Source organism: Coturnix japonica, chromosome 12 (genome assembly GCF_054131305.1).
Source record: "Coturnix japonica strain WE chromosome 12, WE-NBRP24, whole genome shotgun sequence".
NCBI classification, from domain to species: Eukaryota; Metazoa; Chordata; class Aves; order Galliformes; family Phasianidae; genus Coturnix; species Coturnix japonica.
The window spans coordinates 3,628,016-3,646,796 of record NC_140674.1 but is presented as its reverse complement, the minus strand read 5'-3'; the positions used below and the strand labels follow the sequence as shown (position 1 = coordinate 3,646,796).

Sequence of the window (18,781 nt, the reverse complement as noted above, 5' to 3'; positions counted from 1 at the left end):
CCCTTAAACCCCCAAGGGGAAAAGCAAAAGCCTACAGCACCCGGTATTCCCAGGAGGTCTCCCATCCAAGTACTAACCAGGCCCGACCCTGCTTAGCTTCCGAGATCAGACGAGATCGGGCGTTACCAGGGTGGGATGGCCGTAGGCACCTCCTGCTCCTGCTCAGGCCCTCTTCCCAGCTGCACGCCATACCAAAACCTGACACACTAATACACTACTCACCCTAAGACACACAGCCCTCGTGGAAGCACTGAAGCCTACGGGACACGCAACTCTCCGTACCTCAACCACACATCCACAAAACTAGAACCAACCCTCACGGCCCCATACCAAGGACAGCGACACGCACCCTACGCTACGACCAGGGCCACGTAGATACAGACAACACTGCTCAGACCAAACCAGTGGCAACACAAGCTGCACAAGCACACGCACGCACATACATCTGACTGCAAACACTCAACAAGACACCAAAACAGACACAGAGTTTGTCTCCCAACGCCCAGCACCAATACGCCCCTTGCGATCCGTGTCACAGGGCCCCCAGAGGAACCACAAGGCCACTGTAGCGCCACTGCCCGACCCCGAAGGCCCCAAGGGGAAAAGCAAAAGCCTACAGCACCCGGTATTCCCAGGAGGTCTCCCATCCAAGTACTAACCAGGCCCGACCCTGCTTAGCTTCCGAGATCAGACGAGATCGGGCGTTACCAGGGTGGGATGGCCGTAGGCACCTCCTGCTCCTGCTCAGGCCCTCTTCCCAGCTGCACGCCATACCAAAACCCAACACGCTAGCACGATACTCACCCTAGGACACACAGCCTCCTGTCAACACCAAAGCCTTCGGCACACCCAACTCTACGCACCTCAACCACACATCTGCAAAGCATCAACCAACCCTCGCAGCGTCTTACCACGGACAGCGACACGCATCCTACACTACGACCAGGGCCAATAAGCTACTGAATGCCCTGCACCGGTCCGACTCAAGGCACCACATGTGACTAACACGCAGGCATGCACACACACCTGACTGCAAACTCTCCCCAAGACACCAAAACAGGCCCGGCGCCCCTCTCCCACTGCCCAGCACCAATACACCTCTCCTGAGCCGTGATACAGCACCCCTAGAGGACCCAAAGCGCCACTGCAGCGCGACTGCCCGACCCTTAAACCCCCAAGGGGAAAAGCAAAAGCCTACAGCACCCGGTATTCCCAGGAGGTCTCCCATCCAAGTACTAACCAGGCCCGACCCTGCTTAGCTTCCGAGATCAGACGAGATCGGGCGTTACCAGGGTGGGATGGCCGTAGGCACCTCCTGCTCCTGCTCAGGCCCTCTTCCCAGCTGCACGCCATACCAAAACCTGACACACTAATACACTACTCACCCTAAGACACACAGCCCTCGTGGAAGCACTGAAGCCTACGGGACACGCAACTCTCCGTACCTCAACCACACATCCACAAAACTAGAACCAACCCTCACGGCCCCATACCAAGGACAGCGACACGCACCCTACGCTACGACCAGGGCCACGTAGATACAGACAACACTGCTCAGACCAAACCAGTGGCAACACAAGCTGCACAAGCACACGCACGCACATACATCTGACTGCAAACACTCAACAAGACACCAAAACAGACACAGAGTTTGTCTCCCAACGCCCAGCACCAATACGCCCCTTGCGATCCGTGTCACAGGGCCCCCAGAGGAACCACAAGGCCACTGTAGTGCCACTGCCCGACCCCGAAGGCCCCAAGGGGAAAAGCAAAAGCCTACAGCACCCGGTATTCCCAGGAGGTCTCCCATCCAAGTACTAACCAGGCCCGACCCTGCTTAGCTTCCGAGATCAGACGAGATCGGGCGTTACCAGGGTGGGATGGCCGTAGGCACCTCCTGCTCCTGCTCAGGCCCTCTTCCCAGCTGCACGCCATACCAAAACCCAACACGCTAGCACGATACTCACCCTAGGACACACAGCCTCCTGTCAACACCAAAGCCTTCGGCACACCCAACTCTACGCACCTCAACCACACATCTGCAAAGCATCAACCAACCCTCGCAGCGTCTTACCACGGACAGCGACACGCATCCTACACTACGACCAGGGCCAATAAGCTACTGAATGCCCTGCACCGGTCCGACTCAAGGCACCACATGTGACTAACACGCAGGCATGCACACACACCTGACTGCAAACTCTCCCCAAGACACCAAAACAGGCCCGGCGCCCCTCTCCCACTGCCCAGCACCAATACACCTCTCCTGAGCCGTGATACAGCACCCCTAGAGGACCCAAAGCGCCACTGCAGCGCGACTGCCCGACCCTTAAACCCCCAAGGGGAAAAGCAAAAGCCTACAGCACCCGGTATTCCCAGGAGGTCTCCCATCCAAGTACTAACCAGGCCCGACCCTGCTTAGCTTCCGAGATCAGACGAGATCGGGCGTTACCAGGGTGGGATGGCCGTAGGCACCTCCTGCTCCTGCTCAGGCCCTCTTCCCAGCTGCACGCCATACCAAAACCTGACACACTAATACACTACTCACCCTAAGACACACAGCCCTCGTGGAAGCACTGAAGCCTACGGGACACGCAACTCTCCGTACCTCAACCACACATCCACAAAACTAGAACCAACCCTCACGGCCCCATACCAAGGACAGCGACACGCACCCTACGCTACGACCAGGGCCACGTAGATACAGACAACACTGCTCAGACCAAACCAGTGGCAACACAAGCTGCACAAGCACACGCACGCACATACATCTGACTGCAAACACTCAACAAGACACCAAAACAGACACAGAGTTTGTCTCCCAACGCCCAGCACCAATACGCCCCTTGCGATCCGTGTCACAGGGCCCCCAGAGGAACCACAAGGCCACTGTAGTGCCACTGCCCGACCCCGAAGGCCCCAAGGGGAAAAGCAAAAGCCTACAGCACCCGGTATTCCCAGGAGGTCTCCCATCCAAGTACTAACCAGGCCCGACCCTGCTTAGCTTCCGAGATCAGACGAGATCGGGCGTTACCAGGGTGGGATGGCCGTAGGCACCTCCTGCTCCTGCTCAGGCCCTCTTCCCAGCTGCACGCCATACCAAAACCCAACACACTAGCACGATACTCACCCTAGGACACACAGCCTCCTGTCAACACCAAAGCCTTCGGCACACCCAACTCTACGCACCTCAACCACACATCTGCAAAGCATCAACCAACCCTCGCAGCGTCTTACCACGGACAGCGACACGCATCCTACACTACGACCAGGGCCAATAAGCTACTGAATGCCCTGCACCGGTCCGACTCAAGGCACCACATGTGACTAACACGCAGGCATGCACACACACCTGACTGCAAACTCTCCCCAAGACACCAAAACAGGCCCGGCGCCCCTCTCCCACTGCCCAGCACCAATACACCTCTCCTGAGCCGTGATACAGCACCACTAGAGGACCCAAAGCGCCACTGCAGCGCGACTGCCCGACCCTTAAACCCCCAAGGGGAAAAGCAAAAGCCTACAGCACCCGGTATTCCCAGGAGGTCTCCCATCCAAGTACTAACCAGGCCCGACCCTGCTTAGCTTCCGAGATCAGACGAGATCGGGCGTTACCAGGGTGGGATGGCCGTAGGCACCTCCTGCTCCTGCTCAGGCCCTCTTCCCAGCTGCACGCCATACCAAAACCTGACACACTAATACACTACTCACCCTAAGACACACAGCCCTCGTGGAAGCACTGAAGCCTACGGGACACGCAACTCTCCGTACCTCAACCACACATCCACAAAACTAGAACCAACCCTCACGGCCCCATACCAAGGACAGCGACACGCACCCTACGCTACGACCAGGGCCACGTAGATACAGACAACACTGCTCAGACCAAACCAGTGGCAACACAAGCTGCACAAGCACACGCACGCACATACATCTGACTGCAAACACTCAACAAGACACCAAAACAGACACAGAGTTTGTCTCCCAACGCCCAGCACCAATACGCCCCTTGCGATCCGTGTCACAGGGCCCCCAGAGGAACCACAAGGCCACTGTAGCGCCACTGCCCGACCCCGAAGGCCCCAAGGGGAAAAGCAAAAGCCTACAGCACCCGGTATTCCCAGGAGGTCTCCCATCCAAGTACTAACCAGGCCCGACCCTGCTTAGCTTCCGAGATCAGACGAGATCGGGCGTTACCAGGGTGGGATGGCCGTAGGCACCTCCTGCTCCTGCTCAGGCCCTCTTCCCAGCTGCACGCCATACCAAAACCCAACACACTAGCACGATACTCACCCTAGGACACACAGCCTCCTGTCAACACCAAAGCCTTCGGCACACCCAACTCTACGCACCTCAACCACACATCTGCAAAGCATCAACCAACCCTCGCAGCGTCTTACCACGGACAGCGACACGCATCCTACACTACGACCAGGGCCAATAAGCTACTGAATGCCCTGCACCGGTCCGACTCAAGGCACCACATGTGACTAACACGCAGGCATGCACACACACCTGACTGCAAACTCTCCCCAAGACACCAAAACAGGCCCGGCGCCCCTCTCCCACTGCCCAGCACCAATACACCTCTCCTGAGCCGTGATACAGCACCCCTAGAGGACCCAAAGCGCCACTGCAGCGCGACTGCCCGACCCTTAAACCCCCAAGGGGAAAAGCAAAAGCCTACAGCACCCGGTATTCCCAGGAGGTCTCCCATCCAAGTACTAACCAGGCCCGACCCTGCTTAGCTTCCGAGATCAGACGAGATCGGGCGTTACCAGGGTGGGATGGCCGTAGGCACCTCCTGCTCCTGCTCAGGCCCTCTTCCCAGCTGCACGCCATACCAAAACCCAACACACTAGCACGATACTCACCCTAGGACACACAGCCTCCTGTCAACACCAAAGCCTTCGGCACACCCAACTCTACGCACCTCAACCACACATCTGCAAAGCATCAACCAACCCTCGCAGCGTCTTACCACGGACAGCGACACGCATCCTACACTACGACCAGGGCCAATAAGCTACTGAATGCCCTGCACCGGTCCGACTCAAGGCACCACATGTGACTAACACGCAGGCATGCACACACACCTGACTGCAAACTCTCCCCAAGACACCAAAACAGGCCCGGCGCCCCTCTCCCACTGCCCAGCACCAATACACCTCTCCTGAGCCGTGATACAGCACCACTAGAGGACCCAAAGCGCCACTGCAGCGCGACTGCCCGACCCTTAAACCCCCAAGGGGAAAAGCAAAAGCCTACAGCACCCGGTATTCCCAGGAGGTCTCCCATCCAAGTACTAACCAGGCCCGACCCTGCTTAGCTTCCGAGATCAGACGAGATCGGGCGTTACCAGGGTGGGATGGCCGTAGGCACCTCCTGCTCCTGCTCAGGCCCTCTTCCCAGCTGCACGCCATACCAAAACCTGACACACTAATACACTACTCACCCTAAGACACACAGCCCTCGTGGAAGCACTGAAGCCTACGGGACACGCAACTCTCCGTACCTCAACCACACATCCACAAAACTAGAACCAACCCTCACGGCCCCATACCAAGGACAGCGACACGCACCCTACGCTACGACCAGGGCCACGTAGATACAGACAACACTGCTCAGACCAAACCAGTGGCAACACAAGCTGCACAAGCACACGCACGCACATACATCTGACTGCAAACACTCAACAAGACACCAAAACAGACACAGAGTTTGTCTCCCAACGCCCAGCACCAATACGCCCCTTGCGATCCGTGTCACAGGGCCCCCAGAGGAACCACAAGGCCACTGTAGCGCCACTGCCCGACCCCGAAGGCCCCAAGGGGAAAAGCAAAAGCCTACAGCACCCGGTATTCCCAGGAGGTCTCCCATCCAAGTACTAACCAGGCCCGACCCTGCTTAGCTTCCGAGATCAGACGAGATCGGGCGTTACCAGGGTGGGATGGCCGTAGGCACCTCCTGCTCCTGCTCAGGCCCTCTTCCCAGCTGCACGCCATACCAAAACCCAACACGCTAGCACGATACTCACCCTAGGACACACAGCCTCCTGTCAACACCAAAGCCTTCGGCACACCCAACTCTACGCACCTCAACCACACATCTGCAAAGCATCAACCAACCCTCGCAGCGTCTTACCACGGACAGCGACACGCATCCTACACTACGACCAGGGCCAATAAGCTACTGAATGCCCTGCACCGGTCCGACTCAAGGCACCACATGTGACTAACACGCAGGCATGCACACACACCTGACTGCAAACTCTCCCCAAGACACCAAAACAGGCCCGGCGCCCCTCTCCCACTGCCCAGCACCAATACACCTCTCCTGAGCCGTGATACAGCACCACTAGAGGACCCAAAGCGCCACTGCAGCGCGACTGCCCGACCCTTAAACCCCCAAGGGGAAAAGCAAAAGCCTACAGCACCCGGTATTCCCAGGAGGTCTCCCATCCAAGTACTAACCAGGCCCGACCCTGCTTAGCTTCCGAGATCAGACGAGATCGGGCGTTACCAGGGTGGGATGGCCGTAGGCACCTCCTGCTCCTGCTCAGGCCCTCTTCCCAGCTGCACGCCATACCAAAACCTGACACACTAATACACTACTCACCCTAAGACACACAGCCCTCGTGGAAGCACTGAAGCCTACGGGACACGCAACTCTCCGTACCTCAACCACACATCCACAAAACTAGAACCAACCCTCACGGCCCCATACCAAGGACAGCGACACGCACCCTACGCTACGACCAGGGCCACGTAGATACAGACAACACTGCTCAGACCAAACCAGTGGCAACACAAGCTGCACAAGCACACGCACGCACATACATCTGACTGCAAACACTCAACAAGACACCAAAACAGACACAGAGTTTGTCTCCCAACGCCCAGCACCAATACGCCCCTTGCGATCCGTGTCACAGGGCCCCCAGAGGAACCACAAGGCCACTGTAGCGCCACTGCCCGACCCCGAAGGCCCCAAGGGGAAAAGCAAAAGCCTACAGCACCCGGTATTCCCAGGAGGTCTCCCATCCAAGTACTAACCAGGCCCGACCCTGCTTAGCTTCCGAGATCAGACGAGATCGGGCGTTACCAGGGTGGGATGGCCGTAGGCACCTCCTGCTCCTGCTCAGGCCCTCTTCCCAGCTGCACGCCATACCAAAACCCAACACGCTAGCACGATACTCACCCTAGGACACACAGCCTCCTGTCAACACCAAAGCCTTCGGCACACCCAACTCTACGCACCTCAACCACACATCTGCAAAGCATCAACCAACCCTCGCAGCGTCTTACCACGGACAGCGACACGCATCCTACACTACGACCAGGGCCAATAAGCTACTGAATGCCCTGCACCGGTCCGACTCAAGGCACCACATGTGACTAACACGCAGGCATGCACACACACCTGACTGCAAACTCTCCCCAAGACACCAAAACAGGCCCGGCGCCCCTCTCCCACTGCCCAGCACCAATACACCTCTCCTGAGCCGTGATACAGCACCCCTAGAGGACCCAAAGCGCCACTGCAGCGCGACTGCCCGACCCTTAAACCCCCAAGGGGAAAAGCAAAAGCCTACAGCACCCGGTATTCCCAGGAGGTCTCCCATCCAAGTACTAACCAGGCCCGACCCTGCTTAGCTTCCGAGATCAGACGAGATCGGGCGTTACCAGGGTGGGATGGCCGTAGGCACCTCCTGCTCCTGCTCAGGCCCTCTTCCCAGCTGCACGCCATACCAAAACCTGACACACTAATACACTACTCACCCTAAGACACACAGCCCTCGTGGAAGCACTGAAGCCTACGGGACACGCAACTCTCCGTACCTCAACCACACATCCACAAAACTAGAACCAACCCTCACGGCCCCATACCAAGGACAGCGACACGCACCCTACGCTACGACCAGGGCCACGTAGATACAGACAACACTGCTCAGACCAAACCAGTGGCAACACAAGCTGCACAAGCACACGCACGCACATACATCTGACTGCAAACACTCAACAAGACACCAAAACAGACACAGAGTTTGTCTCCCAACGCCCAGCACCAATACGCCCCTTGCGATCCGTGTCACAGGGCCCCCAGAGGAACCACAAGGCCACTGTAGCGCCACTGCCCGACCCCGAAGGCCCCAAGGGGAAAAGCAAAAGCCTACAGCACCCGGTATTCCCAGGAGGTCTCCCATCCAAGTACTAACCAGGCCCGACCCTGCTTAGCTTCCGAGATCAGACGAGATCGGGCGTTACCAGGGTGGGATGGCCGTAGGCACCTCCTGCTCCTGCTCAGGCCCTCTTCCCAGCTGCACGCCATACCAAAACCCAACACGCTAGCACGATACTCACCCTAGGACACACAGCCTCCTGTCAACACCAAAGCCTCCGGCACACCCAACTCTACGCACCTCAACCACACATCTGCAAAGCATCAACCAACCCTCGCAGCGTCTTACCACGGACAGCGACACGCATCCTACACTACGACCAGGGCCAATAAGCTACTGAATGCCCTGCACCGGTCCGACTCAAGGCACCACATGTGACTAACACGCAGGCATGCACACACACCTGACTGCAAACTCTCCCCAAGACACCAAAACAGGCCCGGCGCCCCTCTCCCACTGCCCAGCACCAATACACCTCTCCTGAGCCGTGATTCAGCACCACTAGAGGACCCAAAGCGCCACTGCAGCGCGACTGCCCGACCCTTAAACCCCCAAGGGGAAAAGCAAAAGCCTACAGCACCCGGTATTCCCAGGAGGTCTCCCATCCAAGTACTAACCAGGCCCGACCCTGCTTAGCTTCCGAGATCAGACGAGATCGGGCGTTACCAGGGTGGGATGGCCGTAGGCACCTCCTGCTCCTGCTCAGGCCCTCTTCCCAGCTGCACGCCATACCAAAACCTGACACACTAATACACTACTCACCCTAAGACACACAGCCCTCGTGGAAGCACTGAAGCCTACGGGACACGCAACTCTCCGTACCTCAACCACACATCCACAAAACTAGAACCAACCCTCACGGCCCCATACCAAGGACAGCGACACGCACCCTACGCTACGACCAGGGCCACGTAGATACAGACAACACTGCTCAGACCAAACCAGTGGCAACACAAGCTGCACAAGCACACGCACGCACATACATCTGACTGCAAACACTCAACAAGACACCAAAACAGACACAGAGTTTGTCTCCCAACGCCCAGCACCAATACGCCCCTTGCGATCCGTGTCACAGGGCCCCCAGAGGAACCACAAGGCCACTGTAGCGCCACTGCCCGACCCCGAAGGCCCCAAGGGGAAAAGCAAAAGCCTACAGCACCCGGTATTCCCAGGAGGTCTCCCATCCAAGTACTAACCAGGCCCGACCCTGCTTAGCTTCCGAGATCAGACGAGATCGGGCGTTACCAGGGTGGGATGGCCGTAGGCACCTCCTGCTCCTGCTCAGGCCCTCTTCCCAGCTGCACGCCATACCAAAACCCAACACGCTAGCACGATACTCACCCTAGGACACACAGCCTCCTGTCAACACCAAAGCCTTCGGCACACCCAACTCTACGCACCTCAACCACACATCTGCAAAGCATCAACCAACCCTCGCAGCGTCTTACCACGGACAGCGACACGCATCCTACACTACGACCAGGGCCAATAAGCTACTGAATGCCCTGCACCGGTCCGACTCAAGGCACCACATGTGACTAACACGCAGGCATGCACACACACCTGACTGCAAACTCTCCCCAAGACACCAAAACAGGCCCGGCGCCCCTCTCCCACTGCCCAGCACCAATACACCTCTCCTGAGCCGTGATACAGCACCCCTAGAGGACCCAAAGCGCCACTGCAGCGCGACTGCCCGACCCTTAAACCCCCAAGGGGAAAAGCAAAAGCCTACAGCACCCGGTATTCCCAGGAGGTCTCCCATCCAAGTACTAACCAGGCCCGACCCTGCTTAGCTTCCGAGATCAGACGAGATCGGGCGTTACCAGGGTGGGATGGCCGTAGGCACCTCCTGCTCCTGCTCAGGCCCTCTTCCCAGCTGCACGCCATACCAAAACCTGACACACTAATACACTACTCACCCTAAGACACACAGCCCTCGTGGAAGCACTGAAGCCTACGGGACACGCAACTCTCCGTACCTCAACCACACATCCACAAAACTAGAACCAACCCTCACGGCCCCATACCAAGGACAGCGACACGCACCCTACGCTACGACCAGGGCCACGTAGATACAGACAACACTGCTCAGACCAAACCAGTGGCAACACAAGCTGCACAAGCACACGCACGCACATACATCTGACTGCAAACACTCAACAAGACACCAAAACAGACACAGAGTTTGTCTCCCAACGCCCAGCACCAATACGCCCCTTGCGATCCGTGTCACAGGGCCCCCAGAGGAACCACAAGGCCACTGTAGCGCCACTGCCCGACCCCGAAGGCCCCAAGGGGAAAAGCAAAAGCCTACAGCACCCGGTATTCCCAGGAGGTCTCCCATCCAAGTACTAACCAGGCCCGACCCTGCTTAGCTTCCGAGATCAGACGAGATCGGGCGTTACCAGGGTGGGATGGCCGTAGGCACCTCCTGCTCCTGCTCAGGCCCTCTTCCCAGCTGCACGCCATACCAAAACCCAACACGCTAGCACGATACTCACCCTAGGACACACAGCCTCCTGTCAACACCAAAGCCTTCGGCACACCCAACTCTACGCACCTCAACCACACATCTGCAAAGCATCAACCAACCCTCGCAGCGTCTTACCACGGACAGCGACACGCATCCTACACTACGACCAGGGCCAATAAGCTACTGAATGCCCTGCACCGGTCCGACTCAAGGCACCACATGTGACTAACACGCAGGCATGCACACACACCTGACTGCAAACTCTCCCCAAGACACCAAAACAGGCCCGGCGCCCCTCTCCCACTGCCCAGCACCAATACACCTCTCCTGAGCCGTGATACAGCACCACTAGAGGACCCAAAGCGCCACTGCAGCGCGACTGCCCGACCCTTAAACCCCCAAGGGGAAAAGCAAAAGCCTACAGCACCCGGTATTCCCAGGAGGTCTCCCATCCAAGTACTAACCAGGCCCGACCCTGCTTAGCTTCCGAGATCAGACGAGATCGGGCGTTACCAGGGTGGGATGGCCGTAGGCACCTCCTGCTCCTGCTCAGGCCCTCTTCCCAGCTGCACGCCATACCAAAACCTGACACACTAATACACTACTCACCCTAAGACACACAGCCCTCGTGGAAGCACTGAAGCCTACGGGACACGCAACTCTCCGTACCTCAACCACACATCCACAAAACTAGAACCAACCCTCACGGCCCCATACCAAGGACAGCGACACGCACCCTACGCTACGACCAGGGCCACGTAGATACAGACAACACTGCTCAGACCAAACCAGTGGCAACACAAGCTGCACAAGCACACGCACGCACATACATCTGACTGCAAACACTCAACAAGACACCAAAACAGACACAGAGTTTGTCTCCCAACGCCCAGCACCAATACGCCCCTTGCGATCCGTGTCACAGGGCCCCCAGAGGAACCACAAGGCCACTGTAGCGCCACTGCCCGACCCCGAAGGCCCCAAGGGGAAAAGCAAAAGCCTACAGCACCCGGTATTCCCAGGAGGTCTCCCATCCAAGTACTAACCAGGCCCGACCCTGCTTAGCTTCCGAGATCAGACGAGATCGGGCGTTACCAGGGTGGGATGGCCGTAGGCACCTCCTGCTCCTGCTCAGGCCCTCTTCCCAGCTGCACGCCATACCAAAACCCAACACGCTAGCACGATACTCACCCTAGGACACACAGCCTCCTGTCAACACCAAAGCCTCCGGCACACCCAACTCTACGCACCTCAACCACACATCTGCAAAGCATCAACCAACCCTCGCAGCGTCTTACCACGGACAGCGACACGCATCCTACACTACGACCAGGGCCAATAAGCTACTGAATGCCCTGCACCGGTCCGACTCAAGGCACCACATGTGACTAACACGCAGGCATGCACACACACCTGACTGCAAACTCTCCCCAAGACACCAAAACAGGCCCGGCGCCCCTCTCCCACTGCCCAGCACCAATACACCTCTCCTGAGCCGTGATACAGCACCACTAGAGGACCCAAAGCGCCACTGCAGCGCGACTGCCCGACCCTTAAACCCCCAAGGGGAAAAGCAAAAGCCTACAGCACCCGGTATTCCCAGGAGGTCTCCCATCCAAGTACTAACCAGGCCCGACCCTGCTTAGCTTCCGAGATCAGACGAGATCGGGCGTTACCAGGGTGGGATGGCCGTAGGCACCTCCTGCTCCTGCTCAGGCCCTCTTCCCAGCTGCACGCCATACCAAAACCTGACACACTAATACACTACTCACCCTAAGACACACAGCCCTCGTGGAAGCACTGAAGCCTACGGGACACGCAACTCTCCGTACCTCAACCACACATCCACAAAACTAGAACCAACCCTCACGGCCCCATACCAAGGACAGCGACACGCACCCTACGCTACGACCAGGGCCACGTAGATACAGACAACACTGCTCAGACCAAACCAGTGGCAACACAAGCTGCACAAGCACACGCACGCACATACATCTGACTGCAAACACTCAACAAGACACCAAAACAGACACAGAGTTTGTCTCCCAACGCCCAGCACCAATACGCCCCTTGCGATCCGTGTCACAGGGCCCCCAGAGGAACCACAAGGCCACTGTAGCGCCACTGCCCGACCCCGAAGGCCCCAAGGGGAAAAGCAAAAGCCTACAGCACCCGGTATTCCCAGGAGGTCTCCCATCCAAGTACTAACCAGGCCCGACCCTGCTTAGCTTCCGAGATCAGACGAGATCGGGCGTTACCAGGGTGGGATGGCCGTAGGCACCTCCTGCTCCTGCTCAGGCCCTCTTCCCAGCTGCACGCCATACCAAAACCCAACACGCTAGCACGATACTCACCCTAGGACACACAGCCTCCTGTCAACACCAAAGCCTTCGGCACACCCAACTCTACGCACCTCAACCACACATCTGCAAAGCATCAACCAACCCTCGCAGCGTCTTACCACGGACAGCGACACGCATCCTACACTACGACCAGGGCCAATAAGCTACTGAATGCCCTGCACCGGTCCGACTCAAGGCACCACATGTGACTAACACGCAGGCATGCACACACACCTGACTGCAAACTCTCCCCAAGACACCAAAACAGGCCCGGCGCCCCTCTCCCACTGCCCAGCACCAATACACCTCTCCTGAGCCGTGATACAGCACCACTAGAGGACCCAAAGCGCCACTGCAGCGCGACTGCCCGACCCTTAAACCCCCAAGGGGAAAAGCAAAAGCCTACAGCACCCGGTATTCCCAGGAGGTCTCCCATCCAAGTACTAACCAGGCCCGACCCTGCTTAGCTTCCGAGATCAGACGAGATCGGGCGTTACCAGGGTGGGATGGCCGTAGGCACCTCCTGCTCCTGCTCAGGCCCTCTTCCCAGCTGCACGCCATACCAAAACCTGACACACTAATACACTACTCACCCTAAGACACACAGCCCTCGTGGAAGCACTGAAGCCTACGGGACACGCAACTCTCCGTACCTCAACCACACATCCACAAAACTAGAACCAACCCTCACGGCCCCATACCAAGGACAGCGACACGCACCCTACGCTACGACCAGGGCCACGTAGATACAGACAACACTGCTCAGACCAAACCAGTGGCAACACAAGCTGCACAAGCACACGCACGCACATACATCTGACTGCAAACACTCAACAAGACACCAAAACAGACACAGAGTTTGTCTCCCAACGCCCAGCACCAATACGCCCCTTGCGATCCGTGTCACAGGGCCCCCAGAGGAACCACAAGGCCACTGTAGCGCCACTGCCCGACCCCGAAGGCCCCAAGGGGAAAAGCAAAAGCCTACAGCACCCGGTATTCCCAGGAGGTCTCCCATCCAAGTACTAACCAGGCCCGACCCTGCTTAGCTTCCGAGATCAGACGAGATCGGGCGTTACCAGGGTGGGATGGCCGTAGGCACCTCCTGCTCCTGCTCAGGCCCTCTTCCCAGCTGCACGCCATACCAAAACCCAACACGCTAGCACGATACTCACCCTAGGACACACAGCCTCCTGTCAACACCAAAGCCTTCGGCACACCCAACTCTACGCACCTCAACCACACATCTGCAAAGCATCAACCAACCCTCGCAGCGTCTTACCACGGACAGCGACACGCATCCTACACTACGACCAGGGCCAATAAGCTACTGAATGCCCTGCACCGGTCCGACTCAAGGCACCACATGTGACTAACACGCAGGCATGCACACACACCTGACTGCAAACTCTCCCCAAGACACCAAAACAGGCCCGGCGCCCCTCTCCCACTGCCCAGCACCAATACACCTCTCCTGAGCCGTGATACAGCACCCCTAGAGGACCCAAAGCGCCACTGCAGCGCGACTGCCCGACCCTTAAACCCCCAAGGGGAAAAGCAAAAGCCTACAGCACCCGGTATTCCCAGGAGGTCTCCCATCCAAGTACTAACCAGGCCCGACCCTGCTTAGCTTCCGAGATCAGACGAGATCGGGCGTTACCAGGGTGGGATGGCCGTAGGCACCTCCTGCTCCTGCTCAGGCCCTCTTCCCAGCTGCACGCCATACCAAAACCTGACACACTAATACACTACTCACCCTAAGACACACAGCCCTCGTGGAAGCACTGAAGCCTACGGGACACGCAACTCTCCGTACCTCAACCACACATCCACAAAACTAGAACCAACCCTCACGGCCCCATACCAAGGACAGCGACACGCACCCTACGCTACGACCAGGGCCACGTAGATACAGACAACACTGCTCAGACCAAACCAGTGGCAACACAAGCTGCACAAGCACACGCACGCACATACATCTGACTGCAAACACTCAACAAGACACCAAAACAGACACAGAGTTTGTCTCCCAACGCCCAGCACCAATACGCCCCTTGCGATCCGTGTCACAGGGCCCCCAGAGGAACCACAAGGCCACTGTAGCGCCACTGCCCGACCCCGAAGGCCCCAAGGGGAAAAGCAAAAGCCTACAGCACCCGGTATTCCCAGGAGGTCTCCCATCCAAGTACTAACCAGGCCCGACCCTGCTTAGCTTCCGAGATCAGACGAGATCGGGCGTTACCAGGGTGGGATGGCCGTAGGCACCTCCTGCTCCTGCTCAGGCCCTCTTCCCAGCTGCACGCCATACCAAAACCCAACACGCTAGCACGATACTCACCCTAGGACACACAGCCTCCTGTCAACACCAAAGCCTCCGGCACACCCAACTCTACGCACCTCAACCACACATCTGCAAAGCATCAACCAACCCTCGCAGCGTCTTACCACGGACAGCGACACGCATCCTACACTACGACCAGGGCCAATAAGCTACTGAATGCCCTGCACCGGTCCGACTCAAGGCACCACATGTGACTAACACGCAGGCATGCACACACACCTGACTGCAAACTCTCCCCAAGACACCAAAACAGGCCCGGCGCCCCTCTCCCACTGCCCAGCACCAATACACCTCTCCTGAGCCGTGATACAGCACCACTAGAGGACCCAAAGCGCCACTGCAGCGCGACTGCCCGACCCTTAAACCCCCAAGGGGAAAAGCAAAAGCCTACAGCACCCGGTATTCCCAGGAGGTCTCCCATCCAAGTACTAACCAGGCCCGACCCTGCTTAGCTTCCGAGATCAGACGAGATCGGGCGTTACCAGGGTGGGATGGCCGTAGGCACCTCCTGCTCCTGCTCAGGCCCTCTTCCCAGCTGCACGCCATACCAAAACCTGACACACTAATACACTACTCACCCTAAGACACACAGCCCTCGTGGAAGCACTGAAGCCTACGGGACACGCAACTCTCCGTACCTCAACCACACATCCACAAAACTAGAACCAACCCTCACGGCCCCATACCAAGGACAGCGACACGCACCCTACGCTACGACCAGGGCCACGTAGATACAGACAACACTGCTCAGACCAAACCAGTGGCAACACAAGCTGCACAAGCACACGCACGCACATACATCTGACTGCAAACACTCAACAAGACACCAAAACAGACACAGAGTTTGTCTCCCAACGCCCAGCACCAATACGCCCCTTGCGATCCGTGTCACAGGGCCCCCAGAGGAACCACAAGGCCACTGTAGCGCCACTGCCCGACCCCGAAGGCCCCAAGGGGAAAAGCAAAAGCCTACAGCACCCGGTATTCCCAGGAGGTCTCCCATCCAAGTACTAACCAGGCCCGACCCTGCTTAGCTTCCGAGATCAGACGAGATCGGGCGTTACCAGGGTGGGATGGCCGTAGGCACCTCCTGCTCCTGCTCAGGCCCTCTTCCCAGCTGCACGCCATACCAAAACCCAACACGCTAGCACGATACTCACCCTAGGACACACAGCCTCCTGTCAACACCAAAGCCTTCGGCACACCCAACTCTACGCACCTCAACCACACATCTGCAAAGCATCAACCAACCCTCGCAGCGTCTTACCACGGACAGCGACACGCATCCTACACTACGACCAGGGCCAATAAGCTACTGAATGCCCTGCACCGGTCCGACTCAAGGCACCACATGTGACTAACACGCAGGCATGCACACACACCTGACTGCAAACTCTCCCCAAGACACCAAAACAGGCCCGGCGCCCCTCTCCCACTGCCCAGCACCAATACACCTCTCCTGAGCCGTGATACAGCACCCCTAGAGGACCCAAAGCGCCACTGCAGCGCGACTGCCCGACCCTTAAACCCCCAAGGGGAAAAGCAAAAGCCTACAGCACCCGGTATTCCCAGGAGGTCTCCCATCCAAGTACTAACCAGGCCCGACCCTGCTTAGCTTCCGAGATCAGACGAGATCGGGCGTTACCAGGGTGGGATGGCCGTAGGCACCTCCTGCTCCTGCTCAGGCCCTCTTCCCAGCTGCACGCCATACCAAAACCTGACACACTAATACACTACTCACCCTAAGACACACAGCCCTCGTGGAAGCACTGAAGCCTACGGGACACGCAACTCTCCGTACCTCAACCACACATCCACAAAACTAGAACCAACCCTCACGGCCCCATACCAAGGACAGCGACACGCACCCTACGCTACGACCAGGGCCACGTAGATACAGACAACACTGCTCAGACCAAACCAGTGGCAACACAAGCTGCACAAGCACACGCACGCACATACATCTGACTGCAAACACTCAACAAGACACCAAAACAGACACAGAGTTTGTCTCCCAACGCCCAGCACCAATACGCCCCTTGCGATCCGTGTCACAGGGCCCCCAGAGGAACCACAAGGCCACTGTAGCGCCACTGCCCGACCCCGAAGGCCCCAAGGGGAAAAGCAAAAGCCTACAGCACCCGGTATTCCCAGGAGGTCTCCCATCCAAGTACTAACCAGGCCCGACCCTGCTTAGCTTCCGAGATCAGACGAGATCGGGCGTTACCAGGGTGGGATGGCCGTAGGCACCTCCTGCTCCTGCTCAGGCCCTCTTCCCAGCTGCACGCCATACCAAAACCCAACACGCTAGCACGATACTCACCCTAGGACACACAGCCTCCTGTCAACACCAAAGCCTCCGGCACACCCAACTCTACGCACCTCAACCACACATCTGCAAAGCATCAACCAACCCTCGCAGCGTCTTACCACGGACAGCGACACGCATCCTACACTACGACCAGGGCCAATAAGCTACTGAATGCCCTGCACCGGTCCGACTCAAGGCACCACATGTGACTAACACGCAGGCATGCACACACACCTGACTGCAAACTCTCCCCAAGACACCAAAACAGGCCCGGCGCCCCTCTCCCACTGCCCAGCACCAATACACCTCTCCTGAGCCGTGATACAGCACCCCTAGAGGACCCAAAGCGCCACTGCAGCGCGACTGCCCGACCCTTAAACCCCCAAGGGGAAAAGCAAAAGCCTACAGCACCCGGTATTCCCAGGAGGTCTCCCATCCAAGTACTAACCAGGCCCGACCCTGCTTAGCTTCCGAGATCAGACGAGATCGGGCGTTACCAGGGTGGGATGGCCGTAGGCACCTCCTGCTCCTGCTCAGGCCCTCTTCCCAGCTGCACGCCATACCAAAACCTGACACACTAATACACTACTCACCCTAAGACACACAGCCCTCGTGGAAGCACTGAAGCCTACGGGACACGCAACTCTCCGTACCTCAACCACACATCCACAAAACTAGAACCAACCCTCACGGCCCCATACCAAGGACAGCGACACGCACCCTACGCTACGACCAGGGCCACGTAGATACAGACAACACTGCTCAGACCAAACCAGTGGCAACACAAGCTGCACAAGCACACGCACGCACATACATCTGACTGCAAACACTCAACAAGACACCAAAACAGACACAGAGTTTGTCTCCCAACGCCCAGCACCAATACGCCCCTTGCGATCCGTGTCACAGGGCCCCCAGAGGAACCACAAGGCCACTGTAGCGCCACTGCCCGACCCCGAAGGCCCCAAGGGGAAAAGCAAAAGCCTACAGCACCCGGTATTCCCAGGAGGTCTCCCATCCAAGTACTAACCAGGCCCGACCCTGCTTAGCTTCCGAGATCAGACGAGATCGGGCGTTACCAGGGTGGGATGGCCGTAGGCACCTCCTGCTCCTGCTCAGGCCCTCT

General features: G+C 57.9%; 33 non-coding genes across 33 annotated transcripts; all 33 read right to left on the bottom strand.

Moving 5' to 3' along the window:
- Positions 1 to 28: 28 nt before the first annotated feature.
- Positions 29 to 147, bottom strand: LOC146758816 (5S ribosomal RNA). Its single transcript, XR_014933666.1, has one exon. It is a non-coding gene; the product is annotated as a 5S ribosomal RNA (ribosomal RNA).
- Positions 148 to 610: 463 nt separating this feature from the next.
- LOC146758815 (5S ribosomal RNA) lies at positions 611 to 729 on the bottom strand. Its single transcript, XR_014933665.1, has one exon. It is a non-coding gene; the product is annotated as a 5S ribosomal RNA (ribosomal RNA).
- Positions 730 to 1,191: 462 nt separating this feature from the next.
- LOC146758814 (5S ribosomal RNA) lies at positions 1,192 to 1,310 on the bottom strand. Its single transcript, XR_014933664.1, has one exon. It is a non-coding gene; the product is annotated as a 5S ribosomal RNA (ribosomal RNA).
- Positions 1,311 to 1,773: 463 nt separating this feature from the next.
- Positions 1,774 to 1,892, bottom strand: LOC146758813 (5S ribosomal RNA). Its single transcript, XR_014933663.1, has one exon. It is a non-coding gene; the product is annotated as a 5S ribosomal RNA (ribosomal RNA).
- Positions 1,893 to 2,354: 462 nt separating this feature from the next.
- Positions 2,355 to 2,473, bottom strand: LOC146758812 (5S ribosomal RNA). Its single transcript, XR_014933662.1, has one exon. It is a non-coding gene; the product is annotated as a 5S ribosomal RNA (ribosomal RNA).
- A 463-nt stretch (positions 2,474 to 2,936) lies between these two features.
- LOC146758811 (5S ribosomal RNA) lies at positions 2,937 to 3,055 on the bottom strand. Its single transcript, XR_014933661.1, has one exon. It is a non-coding gene; the product is annotated as a 5S ribosomal RNA (ribosomal RNA).
- A 462-nt stretch (positions 3,056 to 3,517) lies between these two features.
- LOC146758810 (5S ribosomal RNA) lies at positions 3,518 to 3,636 on the bottom strand. The gene has a single exon (XR_014933659.1). It is a non-coding gene; the product is annotated as a 5S ribosomal RNA (ribosomal RNA).
- A 463-nt stretch (positions 3,637 to 4,099) lies between these two features.
- LOC146758809 (5S ribosomal RNA) lies at positions 4,100 to 4,218 on the bottom strand. Its single transcript, XR_014933658.1, has one exon. It is a non-coding gene; the product is annotated as a 5S ribosomal RNA (ribosomal RNA).
- Positions 4,219 to 4,680: 462 nt separating this feature from the next.
- On the bottom strand, positions 4,681 to 4,799 carry LOC146758808 (5S ribosomal RNA). Its single transcript, XR_014933657.1, has one exon. It is a non-coding gene; the product is annotated as a 5S ribosomal RNA (ribosomal RNA).
- Positions 4,800 to 5,261: 462 nt separating this feature from the next.
- Positions 5,262 to 5,380, bottom strand: LOC146758807 (5S ribosomal RNA). Its single transcript, XR_014933656.1, has one exon. It is a non-coding gene; the product is annotated as a 5S ribosomal RNA (ribosomal RNA).
- A 463-nt stretch (positions 5,381 to 5,843) lies between these two features.
- On the bottom strand, positions 5,844 to 5,962 carry LOC146758806 (5S ribosomal RNA). Its single transcript, XR_014933655.1, has one exon. It is a non-coding gene; the product is annotated as a 5S ribosomal RNA (ribosomal RNA).
- Positions 5,963 to 6,424: 462 nt separating this feature from the next.
- LOC146758805 (5S ribosomal RNA) lies at positions 6,425 to 6,543 on the bottom strand. The gene has a single exon (XR_014933653.1). It is a non-coding gene; the product is annotated as a 5S ribosomal RNA (ribosomal RNA).
- A 463-nt stretch (positions 6,544 to 7,006) lies between these two features.
- LOC146758804 (5S ribosomal RNA) lies at positions 7,007 to 7,125 on the bottom strand. The gene has a single exon (XR_014933652.1). It is a non-coding gene; the product is annotated as a 5S ribosomal RNA (ribosomal RNA).
- A 462-nt stretch (positions 7,126 to 7,587) lies between these two features.
- LOC146758803 (5S ribosomal RNA) lies at positions 7,588 to 7,706 on the bottom strand. The gene has a single exon (XR_014933651.1). It is a non-coding gene; the product is annotated as a 5S ribosomal RNA (ribosomal RNA).
- A 463-nt stretch (positions 7,707 to 8,169) lies between these two features.
- On the bottom strand, positions 8,170 to 8,288 carry LOC146758802 (5S ribosomal RNA). Its single transcript, XR_014933650.1, has one exon. It is a non-coding gene; the product is annotated as a 5S ribosomal RNA (ribosomal RNA).
- Positions 8,289 to 8,750: 462 nt separating this feature from the next.
- Positions 8,751 to 8,869, bottom strand: LOC146758801 (5S ribosomal RNA). The gene has a single exon (XR_014933649.1). It is a non-coding gene; the product is annotated as a 5S ribosomal RNA (ribosomal RNA).
- Positions 8,870 to 9,332: 463 nt separating this feature from the next.
- On the bottom strand, positions 9,333 to 9,451 carry LOC146758800 (5S ribosomal RNA). Its single transcript, XR_014933647.1, has one exon. It is a non-coding gene; the product is annotated as a 5S ribosomal RNA (ribosomal RNA).
- Positions 9,452 to 9,913: 462 nt separating this feature from the next.
- Positions 9,914 to 10,032, bottom strand: LOC146758799 (5S ribosomal RNA). The gene has a single exon (XR_014933646.1). It is a non-coding gene; the product is annotated as a 5S ribosomal RNA (ribosomal RNA).
- A 463-nt stretch (positions 10,033 to 10,495) lies between these two features.
- LOC146758798 (5S ribosomal RNA) lies at positions 10,496 to 10,614 on the bottom strand. The gene has a single exon (XR_014933645.1). It is a non-coding gene; the product is annotated as a 5S ribosomal RNA (ribosomal RNA).
- Positions 10,615 to 11,076: 462 nt separating this feature from the next.
- LOC146758797 (5S ribosomal RNA) lies at positions 11,077 to 11,195 on the bottom strand. The gene has a single exon (XR_014933644.1). It is a non-coding gene; the product is annotated as a 5S ribosomal RNA (ribosomal RNA).
- A 463-nt stretch (positions 11,196 to 11,658) lies between these two features.
- Positions 11,659 to 11,777, bottom strand: LOC146758796 (5S ribosomal RNA). Its single transcript, XR_014933642.1, has one exon. It is a non-coding gene; the product is annotated as a 5S ribosomal RNA (ribosomal RNA).
- A 462-nt stretch (positions 11,778 to 12,239) lies between these two features.
- LOC146758795 (5S ribosomal RNA) lies at positions 12,240 to 12,358 on the bottom strand. The gene has a single exon (XR_014933641.1). It is a non-coding gene; the product is annotated as a 5S ribosomal RNA (ribosomal RNA).
- Positions 12,359 to 12,821: 463 nt separating this feature from the next.
- LOC146758794 (5S ribosomal RNA) lies at positions 12,822 to 12,940 on the bottom strand. The gene has a single exon (XR_014933640.1). It is a non-coding gene; the product is annotated as a 5S ribosomal RNA (ribosomal RNA).
- Positions 12,941 to 13,402: 462 nt separating this feature from the next.
- On the bottom strand, positions 13,403 to 13,521 carry LOC146758793 (5S ribosomal RNA). Its single transcript, XR_014933639.1, has one exon. It is a non-coding gene; the product is annotated as a 5S ribosomal RNA (ribosomal RNA).
- A 463-nt stretch (positions 13,522 to 13,984) lies between these two features.
- Positions 13,985 to 14,103, bottom strand: LOC146758792 (5S ribosomal RNA). The gene has a single exon (XR_014933638.1). It is a non-coding gene; the product is annotated as a 5S ribosomal RNA (ribosomal RNA).
- Positions 14,104 to 14,565: 462 nt separating this feature from the next.
- LOC146758791 (5S ribosomal RNA) lies at positions 14,566 to 14,684 on the bottom strand. The gene has a single exon (XR_014933636.1). It is a non-coding gene; the product is annotated as a 5S ribosomal RNA (ribosomal RNA).
- A 463-nt stretch (positions 14,685 to 15,147) lies between these two features.
- LOC146758790 (5S ribosomal RNA) lies at positions 15,148 to 15,266 on the bottom strand. Its single transcript, XR_014933634.1, has one exon. It is a non-coding gene; the product is annotated as a 5S ribosomal RNA (ribosomal RNA).
- A 462-nt stretch (positions 15,267 to 15,728) lies between these two features.
- Positions 15,729 to 15,847, bottom strand: LOC146758789 (5S ribosomal RNA). Its single transcript, XR_014933633.1, has one exon. It is a non-coding gene; the product is annotated as a 5S ribosomal RNA (ribosomal RNA).
- Positions 15,848 to 16,310: 463 nt separating this feature from the next.
- LOC146758788 (5S ribosomal RNA) lies at positions 16,311 to 16,429 on the bottom strand. Its single transcript, XR_014933632.1, has one exon. It is a non-coding gene; the product is annotated as a 5S ribosomal RNA (ribosomal RNA).
- Positions 16,430 to 16,891: 462 nt separating this feature from the next.
- Positions 16,892 to 17,010, bottom strand: LOC146758787 (5S ribosomal RNA). Its single transcript, XR_014933630.1, has one exon. It is a non-coding gene; the product is annotated as a 5S ribosomal RNA (ribosomal RNA).
- A 463-nt stretch (positions 17,011 to 17,473) lies between these two features.
- Positions 17,474 to 17,592, bottom strand: LOC146758786 (5S ribosomal RNA). Its single transcript, XR_014933629.1, has one exon. It is a non-coding gene; the product is annotated as a 5S ribosomal RNA (ribosomal RNA).
- A 462-nt stretch (positions 17,593 to 18,054) lies between these two features.
- On the bottom strand, positions 18,055 to 18,173 carry LOC146758785 (5S ribosomal RNA). Its single transcript, XR_014933729.1, has one exon. It is a non-coding gene; the product is annotated as a 5S ribosomal RNA (ribosomal RNA).
- Positions 18,174 to 18,636: 463 nt separating this feature from the next.
- LOC146758784 (5S ribosomal RNA) lies at positions 18,637 to 18,755 on the bottom strand. Its single transcript, XR_014933728.1, has one exon. It is a non-coding gene; the product is annotated as a 5S ribosomal RNA (ribosomal RNA).
- Positions 18,756 to 18,781: the final 26 nt, after the last annotated feature.